Raw genomic sequence first — 13540 nt, 5'->3', positions numbered from 1 at the left:
TTCGGGAGGCTGCCGGAATTTCCGAGCGGTGTAAGGCGCCACATTCAAGAACAGTATCTTCCCCAGTCCCGTGATCAATTCCCGCTGCCGACATAAAGTAGTTTTCATACCTACTTTAATCATAACACCGGCGGGGTTAAGACCTTAAACTCCTCTTTTTGAAAGGATGGGTGGGAGACAGGACGGACCGGAGCGGACTCCGAGCTCGCTGTAAGCATGGGCGGCTCAGGCTAGAAAAGGGCGCAGGAAAGGCTCGGCCTAGGACCGCTCCAAGCGGCGCCTCCCAGGGTGGGAAGTGCTGCGTTGTGTGGAGTCCTGTGGGAATAGTGAGGCAAACTGCAGGATGTGTGTGTGTAGTTTTAAGCCTCAGCGAAATATATCTGAAAAAGGTGAGAGTTAATGTTAAACCCGAAAATGGAGAAGCCTTTAAAAAGCATCACACCCAACGTGGGGCTTGAACCCACAACCCTGAGATTAAGAGTCTTATGCTCTACCGACTGAGCTAGCCAGGCTCCTGTGCCTATGTCATTTCACACATCCTCTGTGTGTTCTTTGTGAGGAAGTAGTGTGTGGTTATCCCAGGAGGCCCTTTGGTTTCATTTTCTCTGCTGCTGACTCGATACAGACACCTTTCTCTTTCTCCATCTCTCGCTCTACTCCAGTCTTATGTCCCCATCAGTCTCTCTGGAGCTCACTCTGGTACATACATGCATCTGTCGTCTCAACCTGTCTCTGGGCACATACTTAAATGTCCAGTAGAGAACAGTGTGAACTCTCCCTGTTTTGCGAGGTGGCAGTCAGCCTCCAGAGCCATGTTCCGGAGGCTGCCCGAATGGCCGAGCGGTGTAAGGTGCCACATTCTAGAGCAGTATTGTCCCCAGTCCCGTGATCAAATCCCGCTGCTGACTTAAGGTAGTTTTCATACCTACTTTAATCATAACACCAGCGGGGACGAGACGTTAAACTCCTCTTTTTGAAAGGATGGGAAGGACAGGACGGACCGGAGCGGACTCCGAGCTCGCTGTAAGCACGGGCAGCTCAGGTTAGGAAAGGGCGCAGGAAAGGCTGGGCCTAGGACCTCTCCCAGCGGCGCCTCCCAGGGCGGGAAGTGCTGTGTTGTGTGGAGTCCTGTGGGAATCGTGAGGCAAACGGCAGGATGTGTGTGTGTGTGTCGTTTTAAGCCTCAGCGAAATATATGAAAAAGGTGAGAGTTAATGTTAAACCGGAAAATGGAGAAGCCTTTAAAAAGCATCACGCCCAACATGGGGCTCGAACCCACAACCCTGAGATTAAGAGGCTCATGCTCTACCGACTGAGCTAGCCAGGCTACGGTGCCTATGTCATTTCACACACCCTCTGTGTGTTCGTTGTGAGGAAGTAGTGTGTGGTTATCCCAGGAGGCCCCTTTGTTTCATTTTCTCTGCTGCTGACTCGACACAGGCACCTTTCTCTTTCTCCATCTCTCGCTCTACCCCAGTCTTATGTCCCCATCAGTCTCTCTGGAGCTCACTCTGGTACATACATGCATCTGTCCTCTCAACCTGTCTCTGGGCACATACTTGAATGTCCAGTAGAGAACAGTGTGAACTCTCCCTGTTTCGCGAGGTGGCAGTCAGCCTCCAGAGCCGTGTTCGGGAGGCTGCCGGAATTTCCGAACGGTGTAAGGCGCCACATTCAAGAGCAGTATCTTCCCCAGTCCCGTGATCAATTCCCGCTGCCGACATAAAGTAGTTTTCATACCTACTTTAATCATAACACCGGCGGGGTTAAGACCTTAAACTCCTCTGTTTGAAAGGATGGGGGGGAGACAGGACGGACCGGAGCGGACTCCGAGCTCGCTGTAAGCACGGGCGGCTCAGGCTAGAAAAGGGAGCAGGAAAGGCTCGGCCTAGGACCGCTCCAAGCGGCGCCTCCCAGGGTGGGAAGTGCTGCGTTGTGTGGAGTCCTGTGGGAATCGTGAGGCAAACTGCAGGATGTGTGTGTGTGTGTGTGTGTAGTTTTAAGCCTCAGCTAAATATATCTGAAAAAGGTGAGAGTTAATGTTAAACCCGAAAATGGAGAAGCCTTTAAAAAGCATCACGCCCACGTGGGGCTCGAACCCACGACCCGGAGATTAAGAGTCTCATGCTCTACCGACTGAGCTAGCCGGGCTCCTGTGCCTATGTCATTTCACACACCCTCTGTGTGTTCTTTGTGAGGAAGTAGTGTGTGGTTATCCCAGGAGGCCCCTTTGATTCATTTTCTCTGCTGCTGACTCGACACAGGCATCTTTCTCTTTCTCCATCTCTCGCTCTACCCCAGTCTTATGTCCCCATCAGTCTCTCTGGAGCTTACTCTGGTACATACATGCATCTGTCCTCTCAACCTGTCTCTGGGCACATACTTGAATGTCCAGTAGAGAACAGTGTGAACTCTCCCTGTTTCGCGAGGTGGCAGTCAGCCTCCAGAGCCGTGTTCGGGAGGCTGCTGGAATTTCCGAGCGGTGTAAGGCGCCACATTCAAGAGCAGTATCTTCCCCAGTCCCGTAATCAATTCCCGCTGCCGACATAAATTAGTTTTCATACCTACTTTAATGATAACACCAGCGGGGTTGAGACCTTAAACTCCTCTTTTTGAAAGGATGGGGGGGAGTTAGGACGGACCGGAGCGGACTCCCATCTCGCTGTAAGCACGGGCGGCTCAGGCTAGGAAAGGGCGTAGGAAAGGCTCGGCCTAGGACTGCTCCCAGCGGCGCCTCCCAGGGTGGGAAGTGCTGCGTTGTGTGGAGTCCTGTGGGAATCGTGAGGCAAACTGCAGGATGTGTGTGTGTGTGTGTAGTTTTAAGCCTCAGCGAAATATCTGAAAAAGGTGAGAGTTAATGTTAAACCCGAAAATGGATAAGCCTTTAAAAAGCATCACGCCCAACGTGGTGCTTGAACCCACGACCCTGAGATTAAGAGTCTCATGCTGTACCGACTGAGCCAGCCGGGCTGCTGTGCCTATGTCATTTCACACATCCTCTGTGTGTTCTTTGTGAGGAAATAGTGTGTGGTTAACCCAGGAGGCCCCTTTGTTTCATTTTCTCTGCTGCTGACTCAACACAGGCACCTTTCTCTTTCTCCATCTCTCGCTCTACCCCAGTCTTATGTCCCCATCAGTCTCTCTGGAGCTCACTCTGGTACATACATGCATCTGCCCTCTCAACCTGTCTCTGGGCACATACTTAAATGTCCAGTAGAGAACAGTGTGAACTCTCCCTGTTTTGCGAGGTGGCAGTCAGCCTCCAGAGCAGTGCTCCGCAGGCTGCCGGAATGGCCGAGCGGTGTAAGGTTTCACATTCTAGAGCCGTATCGTCCCCAGTCCCGTGATCAAATCCCGCTGCTGACATAAAGTAGTTTTCATACCTACTTTAATCATAACACCAGCGGGGATGAGACCTTAAACTCCTCTTTTTGAAAGGATGGGGGGGGACAGGACGGACCGGAGCGGACTCCGAGCTCACTGTAAGCACGGGCGGCTTAGGCTAGGAAAGGGCGCAGGAAAGGCTGGGCCTAGGACCGCTCCCAGCGGCGCCTCCCAGGGCTGGAAGTGCTGCGTTGTGTGGAGTCCTGTGGGAATCGTGAGGCAAACGGCAGGATGTGTGTGTGTGTGTCGTTTTAAGCCTCAGCGAAATATCTGAAAAAGGTGAGAGTTAATGTTAAACCCGAAAATGGAAAAGCCTTTAAAAATCATCACGCCCAACGTGGGGCTCGAACCCACGACCCTGAGATTAAGAGTCTCATCCTCTACCGACTGAGCTAGCCGGGCTTCTGTGACTGTGGTATTTCACACAACCTCTGTGTGTTCTTTGTGAGGAAGTAGTGTGTGGTTATCCCAAGAGGCCCCTTGGTTTCATTTTCTCTGCTGCTGACTCGACACAGGCACCTTTCTCCATCTCTCGCTCTACCCCAGTCTTATGTCCCCATCAGTCTCTCTGGAGCTCACTCTGGTACATACATGCATCTGTCCTCTCAACCTGTCTCTGGGCACATACTTGAATGTCCAGTAGAGAACAGTGTGAACTCTCCCTGTTTCGCGAGGTGGCAGTCAGCCTCCAGAGCCGTGTTCGGGAGGCTACCGGAATTTCCGAGCCGTGAAAGGCGCCACATTCAAGAGCAGTATCTTCCCCAGTCCCGTAATCAATTCCCGCTGCCGACATAAATTAGTTTTCATACCTACTTTAATCATAACACCAGCGGGGTTGAGACCTTAAACTCCTCTTTTTGAAAGGATGGGGGGGGAGATAGGACAGACCGGAGCGGACTCCCAGCTCGCTGTAAGCACGGGCGGCTCAGGCTAGGAAAGGGCGTAGGAAAGGCTCGGCCTAGTACCGCTCCCAGCGGCGCCTCCCAGGGTGGGAAGTGCTGCGTTGTGTGGAGTCCTGTGGGAATCGTGAGGCAAACTGCAGGATGTGTGTGTGTGTAGTTTTAAGCCTCAGCGAAATATCTGAAAAAGGTGAGAGTTAATGTTAAACCCGAAAATGGATAAGCCTTTAAAAAGCATCACGCCCAACGTGGGGCTCGAACCCACGACCCTGAGATTAAGAGTCTCATGCTCTACCGACTGAGCTAGCCGGGCTGTTGTGTCTATATTATTTCACACATCCTCTGTGTGTTCTTTGTGAGGAAGTAGTGTGTGGTTATCCCAGGAGGCCCCTTTGTTTCATTTTCTCTGCTGCTGACTCGACACAGGCACCTTTCTCTTTCTCCATCTCTCGCTCTACCCCAGTCTTATGTCCCCATCAGTCTCTCTGGAGCTCACTCTGGTACATACATGCATCTGTCCTCTCAACCTGTCTCTGGGCACATACTTGAATGTCCAGTAGAGAACAGTGTGAACTCTCCCTGTTTCGCGAGGTGGCAGTCAGCCTCCAGAGCAGTGTTCCGCAGGCTGCCGGAATGGCCGAGCGGTGTAAGGTGCCACATTCAAGAGCAGTATCTTCCCCAGTCCCGTGATCAATTCCCGCTGCCGACATAAAGTAGTTTTCATACCTACTTTAATCATAACACCGGCTGGGTTGAGACCTTAAACTCCTCTTTTTGAAAGGATGGGGGGGAGACAGGACGGACCGGAGCGGACTCCGAGCTCGCTTGAAGCACAGGCGGCTCAGGCTAGAAAAGGGCGCAGGAAAGGCTCGGCCTAGGACCGCTCCCAGCGGCGCCTCCCAGGGTGGGAAGTGCTGCGTTGTGTGGAGTCCTGTGGGAATCGTGATGCAAACTGCAGGATGTGTGTGTGTGTAGTTTTAAGCCTCAGCGAAATATCTGAAAAAGGTGAGAGTTAATGTTAAACCCGAAAATGGATAAGCCTTTAAAAAGCATCACACCCAACGTGGGGCTCGAACCCATGACCCTGAGATTAAGAGTCTCATGCTCTACCAACTGAGCTAGCCAGGCTGCTTTGCCTAGGTCATGTCACACATTCTCTGTGTGTTCTTTGTGAGGAACTAGTGTGTGGTTATCCCAGGAGGCCCCTTTGTTTCATTTTCTGTGCTGCTGACTCGACACAGGCACCTTTCTCTTTCTACATCTCTCGCTCTACCCCAGTCTTATGTCCCCATCAGTCTCTCTGGAGCTCACTCTGGTACATACATGCATCTGTCCTCTCAACCTGTCTCTGGGCACATACTTAAATGTCCAGTAGATAACAGTGTGAACTCTCCCTGTTTCGCGAGGTGGCAGTCAGCCTCCAGAGCTGTGTTCCGGAGGCTGCCGGAATGGCCGAGCGGTGTAAGGTGCCACATTCAAGAGCAGTATCTTCCCCAGTCCTGTGATCAAATTCCACTGCCGATATAAAGTAGTTTTCATACCTACTTTAATCATAACACCAGTGGGGATGAGACCTTAAACTCCTCTTTTTGAAAGGATGGGGGGGGACAGGACGGACCGGAGAGGACTCCGAGCTCGCTGTAAGCACGGGCAGCTCAGGCTAGGAAAGGGCGCAGGAAAGGCTCGGCCTAGGACCGCTCCCAGAGGCGCCTCCCAGGGCGGGAAGTGCTACGTTGTGTGGAGTCCTGTGGGAATCGTGAGGCAAACTGCAGGATGTGTGTGTGTGTAGTTTTAAGCCTCAGCGAAATACCTGAAAAAGGTGAGAGTTAATGTTAAACCCGAAAATGGAGAAGCCTTTAAAAAGCATCACACCCAACGTGGGGCTCGAACCCACGACCCTGAGATTAAGAGTCTCATGCTCTACCGACTGAGCTAGCCGGGCTGCTGTGCCTATGTCATTTCACACACCCTCTGTGTGTTCTTTGTGAGGAATTATTGTGTGGTTATCCCAGGAGGCCCCTTTGTTTCATTTTCTGTGCTGCTGACTCGACACAGGCACCTTTCTCTTTCTACATCTCTCGCTCTACCCCAGTCTTATGTCCCCATCAGTCTCTCTGGAGCTCACTCTGGTACATACATGCATCTGTCCTCTCAACCTGTCTCTGGGCACATGCTTAAAGTGTGAACTCTCCCTGTTTCGCGAGGTGGCAGTCAGCCTCCAGAGACACGTTCCGGAGGCTGCCGGAATGGCCGAGCGGTGTAAGGTGCCACGTTCAAGAGCAGTATATTCCACAGTCCCGTGATCAAATCCTGCTGACGAATTAAGGTAGTTTTCATACCTACTTTAATCATAACACCAGCAAGGATGAGACCTTAAACTCCTCTTTTTGAAGGGATGGGGGGGGACAAAACGGACCGGAGCGGACTCCGAGCTCGCTGTAAGCACGGGCGGCTCAGGCTAGGAAAGGGCGCAGGAAAGGGTCGGCCTAGGACCTCTCCCAGCGGCGCCTCCCAGGGCGGGAAGTGCTGCGTTGTGTGGAGTCCTGTGGGAATCGTGAGGGAAACTGCAGTGTGTGTGTGTGTGTGTGTGTGTAGTTTTAAGCCTCAGCGCAATATATCTGAAAAAGGTGAGAGTTAATGTTAAACCCGAAAATGGAGAAGCCTTTAAAAAGCATCACACCCAACGTGGGGCTCAAACCCACAACCCTCAGATTAAGAGTCTCATGCTCTACCGACTGAGCTAGCCGGGCTGCTGTGTCTATGTTGTTTCACACACCCTCTGTGTGTTCTTTGTGAGGAATTATTGTGTGGTTATCCCAGGAGGCCCCTTTGTTTCATTTTCTCTGCTGCTGACTCGACACAGGCACCTTTCTCTTTCTCCATCTCTCGCTCTACTGCAGACTTATGTCCCATTCAGTCTCTCTGGAGCTCATTCTGGTACATACATGCATCTGTCCTCTCAACCTGTCTCTGGGCACATACTTAAATGTCCAGTAGAGAACAGTGTGAACTCTCCCTGTTTCGCGAGCTGGCAGTCAGCCTCCAGAGCCATGCTCCGGAGGCTACCGGAATGGCTGAGTGGTGTAAGGCGCCACAGTCAAGAGCAATATCTTCCCCAGTCCTGTGATCAAATCCCGCTTCTGAAATAAAGTAGTTTTCATACCTACTTTAATCATAACACCAGCGGGATGAGACCTTAAACTTCTCTTTTTGAAAGATTGGGGGGGGACAGGACGGACCGGAGCGGACTCCGAGCTCGCTGTAAGCACGGGCGGCTCAGGATAGGAAAGGGCGCAGGAAAGGCTCGGCCTAGGACCGCTCCCAGCGGTGCCTCCCAGGGCGGGAAGTGCTGTGTTGTGTGGAGTCCTGTGGGAATCGTGAGGCAAACTGCACGATCTGTGTGTGTGTAGTTTTAAGCCTCAGCGAAATATCTGAAAAAGGTGAGAGTTAATGTTAAACCCGAAAATGGATAAGCCTTTAAAAAGCATCACGCCCAACGTGGGGCTCGAACCCACAACCCTGAGATCAAGAGTCTCATGCTCTACCGACAAACTAGCCGGGCTGCTGTGCCTATGTTATTTCACACATCCTCTGTGTGTTCTTTGTGAGGAAGTAGTGTGTGGTTATCCCAGGAGGCCCCTTTTTTCATTTTCTCTGCTGTTGACTCGACACAGGCACCTTTCTCTTTCTCCATCTCTCGCTCTACCCCAGTCTTATGTCCCCATCAGTCTCTCTGGAGCTCACTCTGGTACATACATGCATCTGTCCTCTCAACCTGTCTCTGGGCACATACTTAAATGTCCAGTAGAGAACAGTGTGAACTCTCCCTGTTTCGCGAGGTGGCAGTCAGCTTCCAGAACCATGTTCCGGAGGCTTCTGGAATGGCCGAGCGGTGTAAGGTGCCACAATCAAGAGCATTATCTTCCCCAGTCCTGTGATCAAATCCTGCTGCAGACATAAAGTATTTTTCATACCTACTTTAATCATAACACCAGCGGGGATGAGACCTTAAACTCGTCTTTTTGAAAGGATGGGGGGGGACAGGACGGACCGGAGTGTACTCCGAGCTCGCTGTAAGCACGCGCGGCTCAGGCTAGGAAAGGGCGCAGGAAAGGCTCGGCCTAGGACCGCTCCCAGCGGTGCCTCCCAGGGCGGGAAGTGCTGCGTTGTGTGGAGTCCTGTGGGAATTGTGAGGCAAAATGCAGGATGTGTGTGTGTGTAGTTTTAAGCCTCAGCAAAATATCTGAAAAAGGTGAGAGTTAATGTTAAACCCGAAACTGGAGAAGCCTTTAAAAAGCATCACTCCCAATGTTGGGCTCGAACCCACAACCCTGAGATTAAGAGTATCATGCTCTACCAACTGAGCTAGCCGGGTTGCTGTGCCTATTTTATTTCACACATCCTCTGTGTGTTCTTTGTGAGGAAGTAGTGTGTGGTTATCCCAGGAGGCCCCTTTGTTTCATTTTCTCTGCTGCTGACTCCACACAGGCACCTTTCTCTTTCTCCATCTCTCGCTCTACCCCAGTCTTATGTCCCCATCAGTCTCTCTGGAGCTCACTCTGGTACATACATGCATCTGTCCTCTCAACCTATCTCTGGGCACATACTTAAATGTCCAGTAGAGAACAGTGTGAACTCTCCCTGTTTTGCGAGGTGGCAGTCAGGCTCCAGAGCCGTGTTCCGGAGGCTGCCGGAATGGCCGAGCGGTGTAAGGTGCCACATTCAAGCGCAGTATCTTCCCCAGTCCTGTGATCAAATTCCGCTGCCGATATAAAGTAGTTTTCATACCTACTTTAATCATAACACCAGCGGGGATGAGACCTTAAACTCCTCTTTTTGAAAGGATGGGGGGGGGGGGACAGGACGGACCGGAGCGGACTCCGCGCTCGCTGTAAGCACGGGCGGCTCAGGCTAGGAAAGTGCACAGGAAAGGCTCGGCCTAGGACGGCTCCCAGCGGCGCGAAGTGCTGCGTTGTGTGGAGTCCTGTGGGAATCGTGAGGGAAACTGCAGGATGTGTGTGTGTGTGTGTGTAGTTTTAAGCCTCAGCGCAATATAACTGAAAAAGGTGAGAGATAATGTTAAACCCGAAAATGGAGAAGCCTTTAAAAAGCATCACAACCAACGTGGGGCTCAAACACACAACCCTCAGATTAAGAGTCTCATGCTCTACCGACTGAGCTAGCCGGGCTGCTGTGTCTATGTTGTTTCACACACCCTCTGTGTGTTCTTTGTGAGGAATTATTGTGTGGTTATCCCAGGAGGCCCCTTTGTTTCATTTTCTCTGCTGCTGACTCGACACAGGCACCTTTCTCTTTCTCCATCTCTCGCTCTACTGCAGTCTTATGTCCCCATCAGTCTCTCTGGAGCTCATTCTGGTACATACATGCATCTGTCCTCTCAACCTGTCTCTGGGCACATACTTAAATGTCCAGTAGAGAACAGTGTGAACTCTCCCTGTTTCGCGAGCTGGCAGTCAGCCTCAAGAGCCGTGCTCCAGAGGCTGCCGGAATGGCCGAGCGGTGTAAGGCACCACAATCAAGAGCAATATCTTCCCCAGTCCCGTGATCAAATCCTGCTGCCGTCATAAAGTAGTTTTCATATCTATGTTAATCATAACACCAGCGGGGATGAGACTTTAAACTCCGCTTTTTTAAAGATTGGGGGGGACAGGATGGACCGGAGCGGACTCCGAGCTCGCTATAAGTAAGGGCGGCTCAGGCTAGGAAAGGGCGCAGGAAAAACTCGGCCTAGGACCGCTCCCAGTGGCGCCTCCCAGGGTGGGAAGTGCTGCGTTGTGTGGAGTCCTGTGGGAATCGTGAGGCAAACTGCAGAATGTGTCTGTGTGTGTAGTTTTAAGACTCAGCGAAATATCTGAAAAAGGTGAGAGTTAATGTTAAACCCGAATATTGAGAAGCCTTTAAAAAGCACCACGGCCAACGTGGGGCTCGAACCCACGACCCTGAGATTAAGAGTCTCATGCTCTACCAACTGAGCTCGCCAGGCTGCTGTACCTATGTCTTTTCACACACCCTTTGTGTGTTCTTTGTGAGGAAGTAGTGTGTGGTTATCCCAGGAGGCCCCTTTGTTTCATATTCTCTGCTGCTGACTCGATACAGGCACCTTTCTCTTTCTCCATCTCTCGCTCTACCCCAGTCTTATGTCCCCATAAGTTTCCCTGGAGCTCACTCTGGTACATACATGCATCTGTCCTCTCATCCTGTCTCTGGGCACATAGTTAAATGTCCAGTAGAGAACAGTGTGAACTCTCCCTGTTTCGAGAGGTGGCAGTCAGCCTCCAGAGCCGTGTTCCGGAGGCTGCCGGAATGGCCGAGCGGTGTAAAGAGCCACATTCAAGAGCAGTATCTTCCCCAGTCCCGTGATCAAATCCCACTGCCGAATTAAAGTAGTTTTCATACCTACTTTAATCATAACACCAGCGGGGATGAGACCTTAAACTCCTCTTTTTGAAGGGATGGGGGAGGACCGGACGGACCGGAGCGGAAACCGAGCTCGCTGTAAGCACAGGCGGCTCAGGCTAGGAAAGGGTGCAGGAAAGGCTCGGCCTAGGACGTCTCCCAGCGGCGCCTCCCAGGGCGAGAAGTGCTGCGTTGTGTGGAGTCCTGTGGGAATCGTGAGGCAAACTGCAGGATGTGTGTGTGTGTAGTTTTAAGCCTCAGCGAAATATCTGAAAAAGGTGAGAGTTAATGTTAAACCCGAAAATTGAGAAGCCTTTAAAATGCATCAAGCCCAACATGGAGCTCAAACCCACAACCCTCAGATTAAGAGTCTCATGCTCTACCGATTGAGCTAGCCGGGCTGCTGTGCCTCTGTCATTTTACACACCGTCTGTGTGTTCTTTCTGAGGAAGTAGTGTGTGGTTATCCCAGGAGGCCCCTTTGTTTCATTTTCTCTGCTGCTGACTCGACACAGGCATCTTTCTCTTTCTCCATCTCTCGCTCTACCCCAGTCTTATGTCCCCATCAGTCTCTCTGGAGCTCACTCTGGTACATACATGCATCTGTCCTCTCAACCTGTCTCTGGGCACATACTTGAATGTCCAGTAGAGAACAGTGTGAACTCTCCCTGTTTCGCGAGGTGGCAGTCAGCCTCCAGAGTCGTGTTCGGGAGGCTGCCGGAATTTCCGAGCGGTGTAAGGTGCCACATTCAAGAGCAGTATCTTCCCCAGTCCCGTGATCAATTCCCGCTGCCGACATAAAGTAGTTTTCATACCTACTTTAATCATAACACCAGCGGGGTTGAGACCTTAAACTCCTCTTTTTGAAAGGATGAGGGGGAGACAGGACGGACCGGAGCGGACTCCGAGCTCGCTGTAAGCACGGGCGGCTCAGGCTAGGAAAGGGCGCAGGAAAGGCTCGGCCTAGGAATGCTCCCAGTGGCGCCTCCCAGGGTGGGAAGTGCTGCGTTGTGTGGAGTCCTGTGGGAATCGTGAGGCAAACTGCAGGATGTGTGTGTGTGTAGTTTTAAGCCTCAGCGAAATATCTGAAAAAGGTGAGAGTTAATGTTAAACCCATAAATGGATAAGCCTTTAAAAAGCATCACGCCCAACGTGGGGCTCAAACCCACGACCGTGAGATTAAGAGTCTCATGCTCTACCGACTGAGCTAGCCGGGCTGCTGTGCCTAAGTCATTTCACACATCCTCTGTGTGTTCTTTGTGAGGAAGTAGTGTGTGGTTATCCCAAGAGGCCCCTTTGTTTCATTTTCTCTGCTGCTGACTCGACACAGGCACCTTTCTCTTTCTCCATCTCTCGCTCTACCCCATTCTTATGTCCCCATCAGTCTCTCTGGAGCTCACTCTGGTACATACATGCATCTGTCCTCTCAACCTGTCTCTGGGCACATACTTAAATGTCCAGTAGAGAACAGTGTGAACTCTCCCTGTTTCGCGAGGTGGCAGTCAGCCTCCAGAGCCGTGTTCCGGAGGCTGCCGGAATGGCTGAGCGGTGTAAGGTGCCACATTCAAGAGCAGTATCTTCCCCAGTCCCGTAATGAAATCCTGCTGCCGACATAAAGTAGTTTTCATACCTACTTTAATCATAACACCTGCAGGGATGAGACTTTAAACTCCTCTTTTTGAAAGGATGGGGGGGGACAGGGCGGACCGGAGCGGACTCCGAGCTCGCTGTAAGCACGGGCGGCTCAGGCTAGGAAAGGGTGCAGGAAAGGCTGGGCCTAGGATTGCTCCCAGCGGCGCCTCCCAGGGAGGGAAGTTCTGCGTTGTGTGGAGTCCTGTGGGAATCGTGAATCAAACTGCAGGATGTGTGTGTGTGTGTCGTTTTAAGCCTCAGTGAAATATCTGAAAAAGGTGAGAGTTAATGTTAAACCCGAAAATGGAGAAGCCTTTAAAAAGCATCACGCCCAACGTGGGGCTCGAACCCACGACCCTGAGATTAAGAGTCTCAGGCTCTATCAACTGAGCTAGCCGGGCTGCAGTGCCTATATCATTTCACACACCCTCTGTGTGTTCTTTGTGAGGAAGTAGTTGTAGGAGGCTGGACTGGCTTGTAGTGAGTACAAAGGGGTACTTGCACCTTGCACCAGGCCCAGTTATCCCTTATTAGTGTATAGGGTGTCTAGCAGCTTAGGCTGATAGATAATGGTAGCTTAGCAGAGCAGCTTAGGCTGAACTAGGAGACGTGTGAAGCTACTACAGTACCACAAGTGTCACTTGCACAATATCATAAGAAAACACAATACACAGATATACTAAAAATAAAGGTACTTTATTTTTATGACAATATGCCAAAGTATCTCAGTGAGTACCCTCAGTATGAGGATAGCAATTATACACAAGTTATATGTACACAATACCAAAAATATGCAGTATAGTCTTAGAAAACAGTGCAAACAATGTATAGTTACAATAGGATGCAATGGGGACACATAGGGATAGGGGCAACACAAACCATATACTCCAAAAGTGGAATGTGAACCACGAATGGACCCCAAACCTATGTGACCTTGTAGAGGGTCGCTGGGACTATTAGAAAATAGTGAGAGTTAGAAAATTAGCCCTCCCCAAGACCCTGAAAAGTGAGTGCAAAGTGCACTGAAGTTCCCCAAAAGACAAAGAGTCGTGATAGAGGAATAATGCAGGAAAGACACCAACCAACAATGCAACAACTATGGATTTCCAATCTAGGGTACCTGTGGAACAAGGGGACCAAGTCCAAAAGTCACAAGCAAGTCGGAGATGGGCAGATGCCCAGGAAATGCCAGCTGCGGGTGCAAAGAAG

At 51.2% G+C, this 13540-nt stretch overlaps 2 non-coding genes across 2 annotated transcripts; both read right to left on the bottom strand.

Moving 5' to 3' along the window:
• Positions 1 to 4523: 4523 nt before the first annotated feature.
• TRNAK-CUU (transfer RNA lysine (anticodon CUU)) lies at positions 4524 to 4596 on the bottom strand. The gene has a single exon. It is a non-coding gene; the product is annotated as a tRNA-Lys (tRNA).
• Positions 4597 to 6152: 1556 nt separating this feature from the next.
• TRNAK-CUU (transfer RNA lysine (anticodon CUU)) lies at positions 6153 to 6225 on the bottom strand. Its single transcript has one exon. It is a non-coding gene; the product is annotated as a tRNA-Lys (tRNA).
• Between the last annotated feature and the right edge of the window lie 7315 nt (positions 6226 to 13540).

Source organism: Pleurodeles waltl, chromosome 6 (genome assembly GCF_031143425.1).
Source record: "Pleurodeles waltl isolate 20211129_DDA chromosome 6, aPleWal1.hap1.20221129, whole genome shotgun sequence".
Lineage (NCBI taxonomy): Eukaryota > Metazoa > Chordata > Amphibia > Caudata > Salamandridae > Pleurodeles > Pleurodeles waltl.
Note: the sequence above shows the minus strand (reverse complement) of the source record. Positions and strands in the feature narration are given on the sequence as shown.